Raw genomic sequence first — 19,756 nt, 5'->3', positions numbered from 1 at the left:
CCTGGGCCCTGCCCCTCACTTCTATCCCCCAGACCAACGATCAGCCGCTAGCCGGCCCGCCCCGCCCCGCAGGAACGCCAGGGTGGTCACACGAGGGCCGGTCCCATGGCCTCCTAGCTGAACACCGTCCCTGGCACGGCTGCCTCTGGGCCCCTCGAGAGCTGCCCCACACTGGGCCCCAGGGCTCCCACCCTCGCCCCCCAGCAGTGCCGCACCACACGACATCCCTCACCTCTCCATGCCCCCCAAGCACCCCGAAGCCCAGTGGCCGACGCCTGCCCTTGAGCCCCTCGGGCTGCACCTGTGTGAGCCTGAGGTCAGCCTCCCGCTGCGTCCTGACCCCTGGAGCCCCCCAGACCATGAGCTCCACAGACACCTGCCAGTGCCTCACCTCGCCACCACACACCTCCATCTGTGTCTTACACAAACACACGGGCGCCCAGAGGTTCCAGCTCAGCCCCAAGGGCGAAGGCGACAAGGGGGCCCACCTATCACAGCCCCACACCACCCCACTTTGGGGCAAGTCCCAGAAGAGCATCTGTTCCCTCCACAGAGAGGCCTGGGCTGGGCGTGGCTGCTGACCACCCCAGGCTTCTCCCAGGCCCCTGGGCTTGGGCCCATACCGGCTCTGACTGAACAACCCCTGAAACACAGTGACGGCCTGGAGCCCATGGCCCAGCCCACGCTGGAGCCCAGAGCCAAATCTAGGACTCAGAGTCCCAACCAGCCCAATCCAGCATCTGATTCCAGCCCAGCCAAGCCAAGGGCTCACTCCCCAGGCTCAGTCCCGCCCTCCGTGCCCCCAGGTCCAAGGGCACTGCCCCCCATGCCCTGCTCCTGTCCCGTGCCCACCCTCCCTGCTGTCCACCCCCAGGCCCCATTCGTGCAGAATGCGGCTGCAGAGCAGACCTTCCAGGGAGGGGCCAGGGCAGTTTTCAGGGCTGCGGGCAGGGCCCTAGGCTGTGAGGCAGGGTCCCACAGCAAAAGGCGCTTCCCAAGGGGTCCGCAGTGTGGCCAAATCAGCCCTGCAGCACGCAGCCCGTCCCCCGTGCCCTCGTCCCGACGCAGGAGATAGACGGGCTCCAGGCTGAGCAGCTGCAATCACTCTCCTGCTGACACTTCGAGGTGATTGGCCAGAGACCACCTGGAAAACTGTCCCCGTGTAAGCAACCTAAGCCACCCCTGCGGCACGTGACTCGCTCCAAGTTTCCCGTGTGCTCTTCCACTCGTACCTTCCTTCTAGTAAACACTGTCTCTATTTCACAATCTTGGTCTCTTTCCTAAATTCTTTCTTCAAAGAAACAAGACAGACATCCATCTTCCACCTGATCCACTGCCAGAATCAGGTCGACCTCTCTCTCTTTACTTTTCCTTGTAAAGTTCCTTTAAGTAAAGAACCCCATGCCACCTGAGCGTACCTTGGGGGAGGTGCCTGTGGTCCCTTGGGAGCAGGAGGTGCCCCCCCCCGAGGACGTGGACAAGGGGCCAGAGGGAAGGGGGCAGAGGGCAGCTCTGGGCCCCGAGGACCCAAGTGTCCAGCCAGGCTCCACCTCAAGAGTCCTTCAATACCCACAGAGACCCCGGTTCAGGCTCCACCACGCCTGCGCCACTGGCCTCCAGCCCAGACTCACTGCCCCTGTCCGCACAAAGGTAAAAGCAACAATCCCCATCCCTGTGGGCAAACCCTGAGGGGCTCATTCAGTGGTCAGTGCAGGAGGCCGCAGGAACACAGCTGCACAAGCACCAGGATGGAGGCTGGCATCAGCCTCCTGGGGCCATAGTCACCACCCACTGAGCTCACGCAGACAGGCCAGTCCTCAGGCCCCATCCCACCAGCCAGCCTGGACGTCCCGATGAACAAGTGAGAGCTGTCTGGGGCTGGCCACCACCGTCCTCGAGAAGAAAGCTGGGAGCCGCAAAGGCAGGAGCCACAGGCACCAGGGAGAGGGCCGGCTGGCCAAGCACAGTGGAGGGCCCGGGCTGAGCCTCCTCCTGAGGGTAAAGAGCTGGAGAAGCCCACCCACAAGGAGCTCTGAAGTCCCATGGAAACGGGGCAGAGCGCATGAGCACATGTGACACAGGGCAGGACTCCTTCATATACAAAGAGCACTCAGCAACCAATGAAAAGAAAGAAATGTGAGCAGTGGGTCCTGCACCATAAGGAAAAACCGGGTGGCTTATTGGGTGGCCAATAACAGGAAGAAAATGTTTCAATAATTGGAAAAGGTACAATAGGAGGAAACTAGGGGCGGTGAGTGACCCTCTTGGCCTCTTTGAGGACCTGTGAGCAGCTAAGACCATTCTTCAGGGCCCGGTGGCCTCCTTCCCAGCATACGAGTGCCCAGACTGTGTTGACAGGAGAGTCCACTTGTGGCGAAGGCCCTTCTGAGAGCCGCCATCTGCGCTGGGAGACCAGGCATCCCACGGACTCCGACACGGACCGTGCAGCCTGCTGGGGCAGGCACAGAAAACCCAGCACTGGGCAACTCTGAGGCTTGTCCAGAGAGCCCGAGTGTTTGGTTCAAATAGAACATGAGAGGGGCAGTAGAGCACTTCACACAAGGTCAAGGGCGCAGCCCTGCTCTGCTCTGCCCCCTCACACCGACACTCCCTGGGGATCTGCTCCTGAGGCAGGCAGGATGCCCTGGGGATCTGTGCTGGGAGGGTGGGGAGATGCATTGTGATGTAAGCTGGATGCTGCGGAGAGGTGCACTGGGGACCTGTGCTGGGGCGGGGGAGGGGAGATGCACGGGATAAATCCCAAGGGGGCCTCATGAACATTCTCATTCACAAGACACTAGGCCAGGGCTGTGGTGGGATACTCAGTTTACACCTGTACCTGGCCAACCGTATATAAAGATGGAACTCTGACCCAAGAATGCAGCCAACAGCCCAGGACACCCAGGCACCATCACAGGATCCAGCCCAGGAAGCAGCCTTCTCCCTCCATGCTAACCTAAACCTAACCCTCTGTGCTAGACCTGCAGGAAGTCAGACCTGTATCTCGAGTGACAGCCCAGGAAGCCCTACCACTGCCCTGTGACATCCTTCCCACGGGCGGGGCTTGATCAATAACCCACGGCTTCCATGGTCTTTGTCCTCGCTTCTGACTGAGGACCAGTCAGAGAAAACCGGGTGTGCCCCAGCCATCACAGGGGTGCCTGCGTCTTGTCGGCCGTCCAGCTTCCCCAGCCCCGCAGCCCCCATCAGGACGCCGGAGGCACTCTTTTTTCCTATAAAGAAGCTTTCTATACACAGAAAATATCTTAACATGCTAACACACACATGATATAATAAGTATGTTATAGGCCCTTACATGGGCATAGTGTTATATGTATACAGTAACAATTAAGCCACATACGCATAATAAAGCCTCAAAGCCACCCACTCTCCTGCTGCCCGAGTCCCTGCCCAGCCAGCTGGGCACGGCTCCCTGGCTGCAGCAGCTCAGCATAAACAGCCTCTGCTTTTCCCGTTAAAACATTTCCAGTGTTTTAGGAGACACAAGGCCTCGTGACAATAGCTCAGGGTCACAGTGACAAACAGCCCCAAATGCATCCCGAGACCTGGACACAACAGGGACAAAGGTGAAGCTGGCATTCGGGCCTGGGCAGGGAGGTGATCGCCCATGGAAATGAGCAGAGAAGGGGTTGGCAGGGCGGCCACGGGGCCAGAGCAGCACCATGGCAGGGAGCGCCGTGCTTGACCGCCGTGCTAGACCACGGTGCTCTACCGCGCAGAGACGGATGCTGACAGAGGGCCCCGCCCTCCTCTTCCTCACAGGACTGGCCACACAGCCGGGCCTGCAGGCACCCTGAAGGGCACCCAAGTCACACCACGAGGAGTGTCGGGGCATTTCTTTTTTTTTTTTTTATTGAAATATAATTGATTTACAATGCTGTGTTAGTTTCAGTTGTACAGCAAAGTGATTCCGTTATACATATACATGTATCTATTCCAGATTCTTTTCCCTTATAGGTTATTATCTATTCTATATAGAGTAGTGAGTATATGTTAATCCCAAACTCCTAATTTATCCCTCCCCTCCCCTCTCCCCTTTGGTATCCATAAGTTTGTTTTCTATGTCTGTGAAGTCTATGACTGTTTTGTATGTAAGTTCATTTGTATCATTTTTTTTAGATTCCGCATATGAGTGATATCATATGGTATTTGTCTTTCTCTGTCTGACTAACTTCACTTGGTAATGTAATCTGTAGGTCCATCCACGCTGCTGCAAATGGCATTATTTCATTCCTTATTATGGCTGAGTAATATTCCATTGTATATACGTACCACCTCTTCTTTATCCATTCGTCTGTCGATGGGCATTTAGGTTGCTTCCATGTCCTGGCTATTGTAAACAGTGTTGCAATGAACACTGCGGTGCATGCATCTTTTTGAATTATGGTTTTCCTGGATATATCTCCAGGAGTGGGATTGCTGGATCATATGGTAGCTCTATTTTTAGGTTTTTGAGGAACCTCCATACTGTTCTCCATAGTGGCTGTATCAATTTTCATTCCCACCAACAGTGTAGGAGGGCTCCCTTTTCTCCACACCCTCTCCAGCATTATTGTTTGTATAGTTTTTGATGACGGCTGTTCTAACCAGTGAGAGGTGGTACTTCATTGTGCTTTGATTTGTATTTTTCTAATAATTAGCAATGTTGAACATCTCTTCATGTGCCTTTTGGCCATCTGTATGTCTTCTTTGGAGAAATGTCTACTTAGATACTCTGCCCATTTTTCTATTGGGTTGTTTGTTTGTTCTTTATATTGAGCCATATGAGCTGTATATGCATTTTGGAGATTAATTTCTTATTGGTTGCATGGTTTGCAAATATTTGCTCCCAATCTGTAGGTTGTCTTTTTGTTTTGTGTATGGTTTTCCATTGCTGTGCAAAAGCTTTTCAGGTTAATTACGTCCCATTTGTTTATTTTTGTTTTTATTTCCATTACTCTAGGAGGTGGGTCAAAAAAATCTTGCCGTGATTTATGTCAAAGAGTGTTCTGCCTATGTTTTCCTCTAGGAGTTTTCTAGTACCCAGTTTCACATTTCGGTCTTTAATCCATTTTGAGTTTATTTTTGTCCATGGTGTTAGAGAATTTTCTAATTTCATTTTTTTACATGTAGCTGTCCAGTTTTCCCAGCACCACTTATTGAAGAGACTGTCTTTTCTCCATTGTATATTCTTGCCTCCTTTGTCATAGATTAATTGACCATAGGTGTGTGGGTTTATTTCTGGGCTGTCTCTCCTGTTCCATTCATCTATATTTCTGGTTTTGTGCCACTACCACACTGTTTGGATGACTGTGGCTTTGTAGTATAGTCTGAAGTCAGGGACCCCGATTGCTCCAGCTCCATTTTTCTTTCTTAAGATTGCTTTGGCTATTCAGGGTCTTTTCTGTCTCCATACAGTTTTTTAAATTTTTTGTTCTAGTTCTGTGAAAGATGCCATTGGTAATTTGATAGGGTTTGCATTGAATCTGTAGGTTACCTTGGGTAGAACAGTCATTTTCACAATGTTGATTCTTCCAATCCAAGAACATGGTATATCTCTCCATCTGTTTGTGTCATCTTTGATTTCTTTCATCAGTGTCTTATAGTTTTCTGAGTACAGGTCTTTTGTCTCCTTAGGTAGGTTTGTTCCTAGGTATTTTATTCTTTTTGATGCGATAGTAAATGGGAGTGTTTCTTTAATTTCTCTTTCTGATCTTTCATTGTTAGTGTATAGAAATGCAACAGATTTCTGTGTATTAATTTTTTATCCAGCAACATTACTGAATTCATTGATGAGCTCTAGTAGCTTTCTGGTACTGTCTTGAGGATTTTCTATGCATAGTATCATGTCATCTGCAAATAGTGACAGTTTTACTTCTTCTTTTCCAATTTGGATTCCTTTTATTTCTTCTTCTTCTCTGATTGCTGTGGCTGTGACTTCCAAAACTATGTTGAATAAAAGTGGTGAGAGTGGACTTCCATGTCTTCTTCCTGATCTTAGAGGAAATGCTTTCAGCTTTTCACCACTGAGAATGATGTTAGCTGTGGGTTTGTCATATGTGGCCTTTATCATGTTGAGGGGCATTTCTTTGAAACTCTGAGTGAGCATTCCCGTCCCAGGTCTGAGCAACCTCTTGGGGCAGAAGATCATGAGCTTCCCTGGGCCCCCTGAGCCTCAGCGACCATCTCACCTGATAGCACTTCTCCTGCTCTTGTTACAATTTTATACACGTTTGGTTTCCTGGGTGACATCAATTCCCGCCTGAAAGGCCTCCAGGGGCTTATGTTTTCTGGATTCAACCTGGACTTGCACAGCAATAAGCAAAAAATCCTTCCGGAAGCAGAACTTCAACGGTGGATCGGGCACCGTGTCTCTGCCCCGCAAGCAGCAACCATCACAATCCCGGGACAGTGGGCATGAGACCCAGGCACATGGAGTTCACACCAGCACCCAGGTGGTCCTCCGCAACGACAGAAGGAAGTGCCAAATAAAGAGGTGAGCAGGGGTGGACCCAGGAGACACAGTTGCAACAGATCGGGTCAAGTCAGGATTCAGCCAGGTCATGGGCAGGTTTTTTCCAGACTCTTCATTAAAGCTGAGTTAAGCAGAGCTTACATAGATCCATGTGCTTTGTGGGCAACGCCAGGGAGTTGTGAGTGCAGCTTGCAGAGCCGGTGACTGACTGTCCAGATGGTGACACTGCTCCTATTCCACATCTAACGGCTTCTCCTACAACGTTCACTCCCTCTGGTGTTGTCAGACTTCCTGTTTTAGCCTTTGGGCTGAAATCCATCTTGGCAAAAAGGTGCACATGCTTATCGGAGAGGGTCCAAGGACTGGTCAGATGTGGGAAAATGAGATAATTGGCCAGAGGAGAACAAAGACCTGGAAGGACTGTCCTATATAAGTGATTTAAATCACTTTTTACAGCTCTCCTCCTCATTAAGGAAGACGCCCACACCCTTTCTCTCCAGGTGTGCATTTCTGCCTTGCTTCTGTCTTAAATAAATAAACTACTTCTCTATGAGCTCTCCCTCATGTTGTGTTGTGTCTCTGATAATAAACTTTGTACCTCTTTTCATAGTTTTTCCTCCTTGAAACACTCTTGCTTTCAGAGGGTGCAAGAACCAGGGCAACTTTGTTTCTAGCCTCTAGCCCTGGTGGTCTAGCAGCTAGGATTCCTGGTTTTCATCCAGGATACCCAGGTTCAATTCCTGGGCAGGGAACTAAGATCCTGCCTCAGGACTGCTCACTGCTGTCTCTCCAAGATCATTTGGTGCCGAAACCCGGAAGTTCAAGGTAAACTGCAGGTCTCGTCCAAACTGCTGGCTGGAGACTCCTGACTTCCACTGTCTCTCCCACGCTTCTCTGATTTTCTTTCCCACCTTACTTGCACAGCAAGGTTTCTTTTTTACCTAATACTTTAACACCCTCTTCAGGAAGGACTAATTGCACCCTCGCCATAGGCAAGCTCACTGTTGTCAGTGTCAGATAAAATCCTCAAGTCCCGACCCCCGTGGCACTTTCCAGAGTGGCCAACTGCAGTTCCTCCAGGAGTTCCCCCTTCACTCCAGGCCTTGGAAGCCCATATATAGCGAAGCACAGCCTATTAGGCTGGCCACGTTCAAGCAGGCCGCAGCACTCAGTCTCAAGGATAGACAACAGATCCCCACCCCCACCACCAGAAACATCACGGCAACCACTCTGCACTGGTCCAAATGTCCTCTCCAGGTAATAAAGGAGGACACCTTGTGAAAGGTACCAAGGATGACCAGAGACATCTTGTTAGAAATCAGTGGGGGGAGGGAGCGCAGTCAAGATGGCAGTGGGGGAAGACGCAGCGTTAGTGTCTCCCCACAACAAGGGCGCCTGCCGGCAGCTGCTGGGGCACTCTGACCCCCAAGGAGACGGGAGGAACCCCAGAGTGAACCTGTAGAACGTAGGGGGACCGAGGGGGGAGGAGAAGTGGAGGCCAGACAGGATCGGCGCCCCTGAGGCGGGGGAGATCAGGAGAGGCAGGCGGGAGGGGCTCTCCAGGAGGAGCAAGAGAGGCGAGGAGGACGATCGCCTGGCCCACTCGGCTGGGGAGGCTGCTGAGCTCCCAAGCTGCTTCCCCCTCTCCAAAGCCCCATCCAGGCCGCCTGGGTCCTGGGGGCGTAGGAGGGAGGCCGGGGGATCAGGAGAGGCAGGCGGGAGGGGCCATCCAGGAGGAGCGGGAGAGGAGAGGAGGGTGATTGCCCTGCCCATTCGAGCCCAGGAAGCCTGCTGGGCTCCCAGGTGAAGTCCCTGCCCTCTGAGACCAGGGGTGGGGGCACACCGGGGCCCCTTCTGTTCCTTAAGCCTAAGCCCCACCTCCCACAGCCCCCAGGGCCTTTTCCAACCCTGTGGGTCCTGAGCATTGGCCCCACCCACCGCCCAAACCTCACCCTTGCTTAGGCCCCGCCCTCCACAGCCCAGGTCTTCCCCCCACCTCTTTTTTTTCCCCCTCTTCCTCTTTTTTACTATTGTGGTACTGTTGTACCTTCCAGTTGCTGATTCATCTATATTTTTACTTTTATATTCTTCCCAACATATCTGTTAGTTTCCTAGCCTAATTTTATTTTTTACTTTGTTATTGTTTTTTGTTGTTGTTGTTGTTTTTGTTTTATTTTTTGCTGCCCCAGGTGGCTTGCAGGATCTTGGTACACAAGCCTGGGGTCAGACCAAAGCTCCTGCAGTGGGAGCCCCATGTCAGAACCACTGGACTAACAGAGAACCTCAAACCCCAGGAAATATTCATCGGAGTGAGGTCGCACAGAGTTCCTCATCTCAGCACCAAGACCCAGCTCTACCCAATAGCCTACAAACTCCAGTGTTGGAAGCCTCAGGCCAAACAACCAGTAAGAGAGGAACACAATTCCACTCATTAAAAAAAAAAATAAGACGGCTAAAGGGTATGTCACAGGTGAAGGAGCAAGGTAAAAACCTACAAGACCAAATAAATAAAGAGGAAATAGGCAATCTACTTAAAAAGAATTCAGAGTAATGCTAGTAAAGGTGATCCAGAATCTCACAAATAGAATTGAGGCACGGATTGAGAAAATACAAGAAATGTTTAACAAAGATCCAGAGGAACTGAAGAACAAACAAACAGATATGAACAACACAATAACTGAAATGAAAAATAATCTAGAAGAAATCAATAACAGAATAACTGAGGCAGAAGAACGAATAAGTGAACTGGAAGACAAATGGTGGAAATAACTGGTGAGGAGCAGAATAAAGAAAAAATAATGAAAAGAATTGAGGACAGTCTCGGAGACCTCTGGAACAACATTAACCATACCAACATTCGAATCATAGGGGTCCCAGAAGAAGGAGAGAAAAAGAAAGGGTCTGAGAAAATATTTGAAGAGATTATAGTTGAAAACTTCCCTAACTTGGGAAAGGAAATAGTCACCCAAGTCCAGGAAGCACAGAGAGTCCCATACAGGATAAACCCTAGGAAAAACACAACAAGACACATATTAAGCAAACTAACAAAAATTAAATTGAAGGAAAAAATATTAAAAGCAACAAGGGAAAAACAAAAAATAACATACAAAGGAATCCCCATAAGGTTATCAGCTGATTTTTCAGTGGAAACTCTGCAGGCCAGAAAGGAGTAGCAGGATATACCTAAAGTGATGAAAGAGGAAAACCTACAACCAAGATTACTCTACCCAGCAAGGATCTCATTCAGATTCAATGCAGAAGTCAACAGCTTTTCAGACAAGCAAAAGCTAAGAGAATTCAGCACCACCAACCAGCTTTACAACAAATGCTAAAGAAACTTCTCTAGCGGGAAACACAAGAGAAGAAAAAGACGCACCAAAAACAAACCCAAAACAATTAAGAAAATGGTAATAGGAACATACATATCGATAATAACCTTGAATGTAAATGGATTAAATGCCCCAACCAAAAGACACAGACTGGCTGAATGGATACAAAAACAAGACCCTCATATATGCTGTCTACAAGAGACCCACTTCAGACCTAGGGACACACACAGACTGAAAGTGAAGGGGTGGAAAAAAAGTCCATGCAAATGCAAATCAAAAGAAAGCTGGAGTAGCATACTCATATCAGATAAAATAGACTTTAAAATAAAGACTGTTACAAGAGATAAGGAGGGACACTACATAATGATCAAAGGATCAATCCAAGAGGAAGATATAACAATTATAAGTGTTTATGCACCCAACATAGGAGCACCTCAATACATAAAGCAAATACTAACAACCATGAAAGGAGAAATCGACAGTAACACAATAATAGTAGGGAACTTTAACACCTCACTTACACCAACGGACAGATTATCCAAACAGAAAATAAATAAGGAAACACAAGCTTTAACTGACACAATAGACCAAATCGATCTGATTCATATTTATAGAACATTCCACCAAAAGTGGCAGAATACACTTTCTTCTCAAGTGCACATGGAACATTCTCCAGGATAGATCACATCTTGGGTCACAAATCAAGACTCAGAAAATTTAAGAAAATTGAAATCGTATCAAGCATCTTTTCTGACCACAACACTATGAGATGGGAAATCAAGTACAGGAAAAAAAAACTGTAAAAAAAACACAAATACATGGAAGCTAAACAGTGCACTACTAAATAACCAAGAGATCACTGAAGAAATCAAAGAAGAAATTTTTAAAATACATAGAAACAAATGACAATGAAAAGAAGACGACCCAAAACCTATGGGACGCAGCAAAAGCAGTTCTAAGAGGGAAGTTTATAGCAATACAATCTCACCTCAAGAAACAAGAAAAATCTCAAATAAACAATCTAAACTTACACCTAAAACAACTAGAGAAAGAAGAACAAAGAAAACCCAAAGTCAGTAGAAGGAAAGAAACCATAAAGATCAGAGAAGAAATGAATGAAATAGAAATGAAGAAAACAATAGCAAAGATCAATAAAACTAAAAGCTGGTTCTTTGAGAAGATAAACAAAATTGATAAACCCTTAGCCAGACTCATCAAGAAAAAAAGGGAGAGGATGCAAATCAATAAAATTAGAAATGGAAAAGGAGAAATCACAACTGACACTGCAGAAATACAAAGGATTATAAGAGACTACTACAAAAAACTATATGCCAATAAAATGAACAACCTCGAAGAAATGGACAAATTCTTGGAAAGGTACAATTTTCCAAGACTGAACCAGGAAGAATTAGAAATATAAACAGACCTATCACAAGTAATGAAATTGAAACTGTAATTTAAAATCTTCCAACAAACAAAAGTCCAGGACCAGATGGCTTCACAGGCGAATTCTTTCAAACATTTAGAGAAGCGCTAACAGCCATCCTTCTCAAACTCTTCCAAAAAATTGGAGAGGGAGAAACACTCCCAAATTCATTCTACGAAGCCACCATCACCCTGATACTAAAACCAGAAAAAGATATCACAAAAAAACGAAAATTATAGACCAATATCACTGATGAACATAGATGCAAAAATCCTCAACAAATACTAGCAATCAGAATCCGATAGCACATTAAAAGGATCATACACCATGATCAAGTGGGATTTATCCCAGGGATGCAAGGATTCTTCAATATATGCAAATCAATCAATGTGATACACCATATTAACAAATTAAGGAATAAAAACCATATGATCATCTCAATAGATGCAAAAAGAGCTTTTGACAAAATTCAACACCCATTTATGATAAAGACTCTCAAGAAAATGGGCATAGAGGGAACCTACCTCAACATAATAAAGGCCATATATGACAAACCCACAGCAAACATCAATCTCAATGGTGAAAAACTGAAAGCATTTCCTCTAAGATCAGGAACAAGACAAGGATGTCCACTCTCGCCACTCTTATCCAACATAGTTTTGGAAGTCCTAGCCACAGCGATCAGAGAAGAAAAAGAAATAAAAGGAATACAAATTGGAAAAAAAGAATAAAACTGTCACTATTTGCAGATGACATGATACTATACATACAAAATCCTAAAGATGCCACCAGAAAACTACCAGAATTAATCAATGAAGTTGGTAAGGTTACAGGATACAAAATTAATGCACAGAAATCTCTGGCGTTCCTATACACCAACGATGAAAAGTCAAAAAGAGAAATTAAGGAAACACTCCTATTTACCATTGCAACAAAAAGAATAAAATACCTAGGAATTAGCCTGCCTAAGAAGGCGAAAGACTTGTACTTAGAAAACTATAAAACACTGATGAAAGAAATCAAAGATGACATAAACAGATGGAGAAATATACCACGTTCTTGGATTGGAACAATCAACATTGTGAAAATGACTCTACTACCCAAAGCAATCTACAGATTCAATGCAATCCCTATCAAACTACCAATGGCATTCTTCACAGAATTAGAACAAAAAATTTTACAGTTTGTATGGAGACACAAAAGACCCCGAATAGCCAAAGCAATCTTGAGAAGGAAAACTGGAGTTGGAGGAATCAGGCTCCCCGACTTCAAACTATACCACAAAGCTACAGTAATCAAGACAAGTATTGTACTGACACAAAAACAGAAATATAGATCAATGGCACAGGACAGAATGCCCAGAGATAAACCCACACACATATGGGCACCTAATTTACGACAAAGGAGGCAAGAATATACAGTGGAGAAAAGACCACCTCTTCAATAAGTGGTGCTGGGAAAACTGGACAGTTACATGTAAAAAAAATGAAATTAGAACACTCCCTGGGCTTCCCTGGTGGTGCAGTGGTGAAGAATCCGCCTGCCAATGCAGGGGACACGGGTTCAAGCCCTGGTCCGGGAAGATCCCACATGCTGCAGAGCAACTAAGCTTGTGTGCCACAACTACTGAGCCTGTGCTCTAGAGCCCGCGAGCCACAACTACTGAAGCCCACGCGCCTAGAGCCTGTGCTCCGCAACAAGAGAAGCCACCGCAATGAGAAGCCCGCGCACCACAATGAAGAGTAGCCCCTGCTTGCCGCAACTAGAGAAAGCCCATGCGCAGCAATGAAGACCCAACACAGCCAAAAATAAATAAATAAAAATAAATAAATCTATTAAAAAAAAAAAAAAAAAGAACACTCCCTAACACCGTACACAAAGATAAACTCAAAATGGATTAAAGACCTAAATGTAAGACCGGACACTATAAAACTCTTAGAGGAAAACATAGGAAAAACACTCTGACATAAATCACAGCAAGATCTTTTTTGACCCACCTCCTAGAGTAATGGAAATAAAAACAAAAATAAACACATGGGACCTAATGAAGCTTAAAAGCTTTTGCACAGTAAAGGAAACCATAAACAAAACAAAAAGACAGCACTCAGAATGGGAAAAAATATTTGCAAATGAAACAACAAAGGATTAATCTCCAAAATATACAAACAGCTCATGGAGCTCAATATCAAAAAAACAAACAATCCAGTTAAAAAATGGGCAGAAGACCTAAATAGACATTTCACCAAGGAAGACATACAGATGGCCAAGAGGCACATGAAAAGATGCTCAACATCACTAATTATTCGAGAAATGCAAATCAAAAGTACAATGAGGTGTCACCTGATGCCGATCAGAATGGCCATTATCAAAAAAATCTAGAAACAATAAATGCTGGAAAGGGTGTGGTGAAAAGGGAACCCTCCTGCACTGTTGGTGGGAATGTAAATTGATACCACCACTATGGAAAACAGTATGGAGGTTCCTTAAAAAACTAAAAATAGAACTACCATATGACCCAGCAATCCCACTACTGGGCATATACCCTGAGAAAACCATAATTCAAAAAGAGTCATGCACCACAATGTTCATTGCAGCACTATTTACAATAGCCAGGACACAGAACCAACCTAAATGTCCATCGATAGCTGAATGGATAAAGAAGATGTGGCAGATATATACAATGGAATATTACTCAGCCATAAAAGGAAATGAAATTGAGTTATTTGTAGTGAGGTGGATGGACCTAGAGACTGTCATACAGAGGGAAGTAAGTCAGAAAGAGAAAAGCAAATACCATATGCTAACACATATATAGAGAATCTTAAAAAAAAATGGTACTGATGGACATAGTTTCAGGGCAGGAATAAAGAGGTAGACGTAGAGAATGGACTTGAGGACATGGGGTGGGAGGGGAAAGCTGGGGCGAAGTGAGAGTAGCATCGACATATATACACTACCGAATGTAAAATAGTTGGCTGGTGGGAAGCAGCAGTGTAGCACAGGGAGATCGGCTCGGTGCTTTGTGATGACCTAGAGGGGTGGGATAGGGAGGATGGGAGGGAGGTTCAAGAGGGAGGGTATATGGGGACATGTGTATGCATATGGCTGATTCACTTTGTTGTGCAACAGAAACTAACACAGTATTGTGAAGTAATTATACTCCAGTAAAGATCTATTTAAAAAAAAAAAAAGAAAAGAAAAGAAATCAGCGGGGGAGTAGAGGACACTCCAAATCCCATTAGCACTGAGATCAAAGGAAATTCAGACACTCTGAGTCTCCTTCAGGTGCCTCCTACTAATGTTTCCCGGATGCTGGACTTCACTTCTAGGAGCACTGTTCTCGGTTGCAGGTTATTCAACATGGGAGGATCCCCTTTCTAAGCCAGATGGGCCGAGAAAGGGGAAGCTTAGGCTTTGCTGTAACACTGCCTGGCCTTTATATAAGTTGGGGGTTGGGAAAATGGCCTAAAATGTGTCTCTTACAGTTAGATCTTTTTGCCACAGGATGGCAAAATGTACTGAGGTTCCCTGTGCTCAGGCTTTTATGGCCGTTTATCATAACCCTGCTCTATGTGGCTCCTATAATCAAAAGCGTGAGGACTCAAAAAAAAAAAAAAAACTCTCCTGACATTCTAAACGACCCCCTTTTAACCACCACCACCCCGCACCCAGCTCTCAGGGGGGAAACCAAGCTTCTCCCACTCATGCAAATTCCCTCCAGATTCTTCTGGTCAAACTAAGACCCCCACATCCCCAGAGGGACAACCCCTGATGGGACAGTGTATCAGCCAGCCTGCCCCTGTTATTAGGGCCAATTTGAGCACTATTTGGTCTATATTTTAGCTATGAAACTATGACTACAGAAAAAGAAAGATGATTTTTTTTGACACTGGATGGCCACAATATTCTTTAGACTCCAGAGAAAGTTGTTTAAGGTAAAACTCTTTTGAAATTACAAAACTGGTTCTTTTTGCATGTACAGTTAGAGAAAGCTAGCTTGTTAAAACACTCTTTTTCAGAATTCTGACCCTGAGAGAACAAAAATATGCCTAGGGGAAAACTTGAAATTAACTCTTATGCTGTCCTTGAAATACAGACATAGCCCACTTTGCCTGAGACTTCGGCCTTGGATTAATTAGTAGAACTTCAAGCCAAGAAAAAAAAAGAGAGAGAGAGAGAGACAAAGAGGCATTTAAACCTCAAGTGGAAACTATGAGATATCTGTCTGGATATATTTATGCTTCAGTATGTGTCTTTGTCTTTGGATAGTATTGCTGAGGTTAATTTGTAAATGAGCTCTATTTACTTGGCTTTTTAAAAGTAAGCACTTACAAATCAAGCAATTCTAAATAGAAGAGATACTAAGCTAAATAAATTTCAGGTTCACATGATCTGGGAAATATTCAGTGTTGAATCTCTTACAATGTTTGTACACTTTGGAAATAATTATGTTTTAGTTCTTCCAGATTTTTGGTAACTTGAAACTTTAGAGCTTTGCTAAATCAGGTCAAATGAGAAGAACTCATTAAAGATCTAAATCATTTTCAAGATAAAATACTGGAATACTGATTGCTGAACAAATCTAAATTTACCTTTTGTCTTCTTACAAGAGGGAAACTAAAGATGTTTGGCTTTATTAGACACATGCCTTGTACCACATTGAGAAAAGAAATTGTGCTTTGTGAAAGTGCATGTTTTTAGAGGTTATGGAATATGTCCTTAAGGTTGCTAATCAGAAAATGCCAACATGACAAACAGTTCACAATTGCTTTCTTCTTGGTTTTCACTGGAGATTAAGGTTTTTAAGGGTTAAAAATTATAATACATCATTAAAGCTACTAAAAGGATAAGGGAGGGACTTCCCTGGCGGCATGGTGGCTGAGACTCCGCGCTCCCAATGCAGGGGGCCTGGGTTCGATCCCTGGTCAGGGAACTAGATCCCACGTGCATGCCACAACTAAGAGTTCAAATGCCACAACTGAGGAGCCTGCCTGCTGCAACTAAGACCCCACACAACCAAACAAATAAATAGATAAATATTCAAAAAAAAAAAAGGATAAGGGAAACATTTCGGTGTGTGAAGCAAGTAGAATATATGTTGTCAGTGATAGAAGATATGAAGACTGGAATTTGGTTTTCTCTCTCTGTTAAGAGAACAAAGTTTCCTTGGAAAGCTGCCTTTGGTAACAGATTGTATGAATTTATTTGCCTTTAAGTGATTTATATTTGCTTTTAAAATCTTCTGTCACTTTGGTTGAGTAAATAAGTATTATTTCACATTGACCTATGATTCTATTTGACTAAGTGTTTTAAAACTTTTTGATATTTTTAACAAACTTCCCAAGAGTCAAATTCTAATTAAAGTTCTTCTGACCTCCAGCTAACTCTGAAGTGCTTCAGAAGGCCCCTGGAGCATCTCAAAAAATATATATTAAACTAACTGGGATTATTTGACAGATTAAATTACAGGAGAAACATTGTCAAATAAAAGGTAACAACAACAGAATCTGTAAAGATTATGGCACGTGCAGATAAAGTTCATTCCACTTCTACAAAAAGATTAATCCCTCATTGTCAGACTTCTGCCATCCTGATGTCCTTGCAGCATGGCAGTGGTCTACTCCAAAATCAGAGAAATTGAAATGGGTCAACAATAACTAAATTAAACAGTCAGGGCTATGGGAAATCCGAGACGGCTGCTTGGCTTTTCCCGGCTCCCTGGCAAACACTATTTTTTATTTGATGGGTTAAAGCCTTCCCTGGCTGCAAGGCTGATGCCCTCACAATGAAAAAGGAAATGGTTAGAAAATGTGTTTTCCACTGGGGGTACACTTTCTATAATCTCCAGTGATCAAGGCACCCACTTCACTGGACAAATCATACAAGCCTTAACCAAAAACCTTACAAACTTCTTAAAATTATCACCATCACTATCACCCTCAACCATCAGGCAAGGTCAATAAAACTAATGGAAAAACTAGACTCAAACACAACCAAAACTAATTACGTGGGATCCAACGAACTGCTAAATATGATTATAATTTTTATGACTTTTGTCTGACATATTACTGGCTTCTAATCTTTGTTTTTCAGATACAGAGAAGCCCTTCTCTTCAAGCTACTTATGGTTTACAACAATTAGGTGATTTACCTGTGGGTAAAATTAAAACGTTTTTCTTTTCTCTCTGCCTTGTCCCTCCAGACACTGGAGACACTTGGTTATGAGCAGCCTTATCAGGTAAATAAAAAAGACTGTCTCCTGACATGTACAGGAATCTCCAAATATCTGGGGGACCTCTAGAAGAGAGAAATCCACCAGGCAAAATGTGATGGCAGGACTTTGGCATGGCTTTCTTGGCCTTGAGAGGCCTTTTGTGAATTTAGCCTGAGACTCCTTCTGAGGAATTACACCAGAGTCAGTAGGGAGGAGCCTATGTGGTCAATGGGCCAGACTTATTTTAAAAACAAATTAGTCTGGATTTGGCTGTGTTTAATAGAGATTAGGGGACTTCAGGCGGGGGAAAAAAAAAGGAGGATTATGTTTCACTAAATATTAAATTCTAGATTTGTTAACTAAGGTGTTTACTAAAACCCACTTCCCAGATGGTCCCTTGCTCTTATGTTATATTGCTACAAGATTTAATTAAATTATTAAAAGGACACTCTAAGTTTGTTTTTGAAGCTTAACTTGGTAATCAGTCTTTGGATAAAGATCTCCACTATCTACAAACAGGAGATTAACACCAGGCTATGGTCATTTAAGTTTAAAGGAACCAGCCTAGTAATACTAGAAAAAACAGACTAAGTCAGACAACCTGGGGATATACTGGGCTGCACCTAATGAAAGTTCTTGACTTGCATTCTTACTTATGACCTTACTAATACTGCTAGCTATTTTATTTTTTATTGCTTGTTTTACAAAATCATTCTTTCTTACGTTACCAAATGTGTGACTGAGCCTCTGATAAAATGATAATATATAGTCCCATATGAGATCAATGATTGTAATAGTGTAACTCTAGATATGGGAAGAAACAACAAGAGGGAAGAGTTTCCTGGACCATAAGAGACTAGTAAGACAGGTGGTCCAGAGACTTTTGGCTACTGCTAATAAGACCTACTCCAGTAACAGCACATTGAGTGGCCTGTCAAAGAAATCTTTGCCAGAACTGGGAATGAGCATTCCTAGCACTGTGGGACGAAATGGTCATGAAATGCCCCCCAAACCTTGGTCAAATTCATGACTATAAAGGGACCCGGCCAACTGGAAACTGGCATTTGCTGCCTACCTCTACCAGGATTAAATCATGAGCCACTACGGCTGCTAACCTTCAACATACCCTGAACGGAGTTCAAGGTGGAGCTCAGGAAAGAGGCACTCTGTGCTCTGGGGAAAACTGACAGAACAGGCCTTCAGATAGATATTCTCAGATAAGGATTTTTAAGAGCCAAAATTCTTGCATCTTCTCATACTAGAAAAACACTAAAATCATTAATGGTGACAACTGTTTGGGCTATTAAGGAAAAAACTACAATTAAAAGTCAAGATGGAAGAACTGTGGTTCAGACATCCAAGGTAATACTAGGTGACACTGTGGGTGTGATTTCAGACAGTCCTTGTATTGCTGAGATCTTAAGTTTTATGAGCTGTGTCAGATTTGAGGCCCTCAGCTATTCTCAAGACAACACCAGCTGGCAGCTAGTAACTGCAACTTCTGTTCGCAAAGCCTCCTCTTGTACCCATTACCTTTTAGACAATGAAATTGCTTTAGATCAGATGCTAACAAGATGAAAAAACATGTATGACGACAAACAGCGCCTGTCATTTGTGTGTTAATACCACATTGTGTTAAAACCTGCTTAGATAAAACCAGATAAGTGGCCACCTGGCTACAAGGCTCTTCGAAATGCCAGGTCCAGACTGGTTTTCAGACTTATTCTCCTGAAAAGAAATGAGATCGATTTTGTCTATTAACATTCAGGTTGTCCAGCTACTTGTAACTGGGTCTGTTACACCTACATCAATCACAGTGGGCTAATAAAAAAGACGTCGCGGCCAAAAAACCAAAACATAAAACAGAAGCAATATTGTAAGAAATTCAATACAGACTTTAAAAATAGTCCACATCAAAAAAAAAAAAACTTTTAAAAAAATGTATATAACCATGCCAAATGCTCCATTCCTTTGGACAGGGTAACCCAAGCGCTGACACTACCTGGACCACCATCAAAAAATGTTATGAAACATAACCTGGTTCTTAATCTTACTTGGGCCCCTGGTTACAATAATTCTTTTACTGATCTTTGACTCCTGCCTTCTTTTAATCAACTTGTTTAGTTTGTTCTCTCTAGAACACAGCAGTCTTCTAGACACGATGACAATAATGCAAAGATTCCAGCCACTCCTCAGAACAGATCCTGCCAAAATAACAACAGAAGTCACCCTGGGGCCCCTTAATAAACCGGGGCAAGAGCTCCATGACCCCCAGATAGGTAGGATCTGCGAGTCCCATGCCAGCCTGAAGA

This window comes from Balaenoptera ricei, chromosome 2 (assembly GCF_028023285.1).
Source record: "Balaenoptera ricei isolate mBalRic1 chromosome 2, mBalRic1.hap2, whole genome shotgun sequence".
NCBI classification, from domain to species: Eukaryota; Metazoa; Chordata; class Mammalia; order Artiodactyla; family Balaenopteridae; genus Balaenoptera; species Balaenoptera ricei.
The sequence above is the reverse complement of the archived record's forward strand: the minus strand, read 5'-3'. Positions refer to the sequence as shown.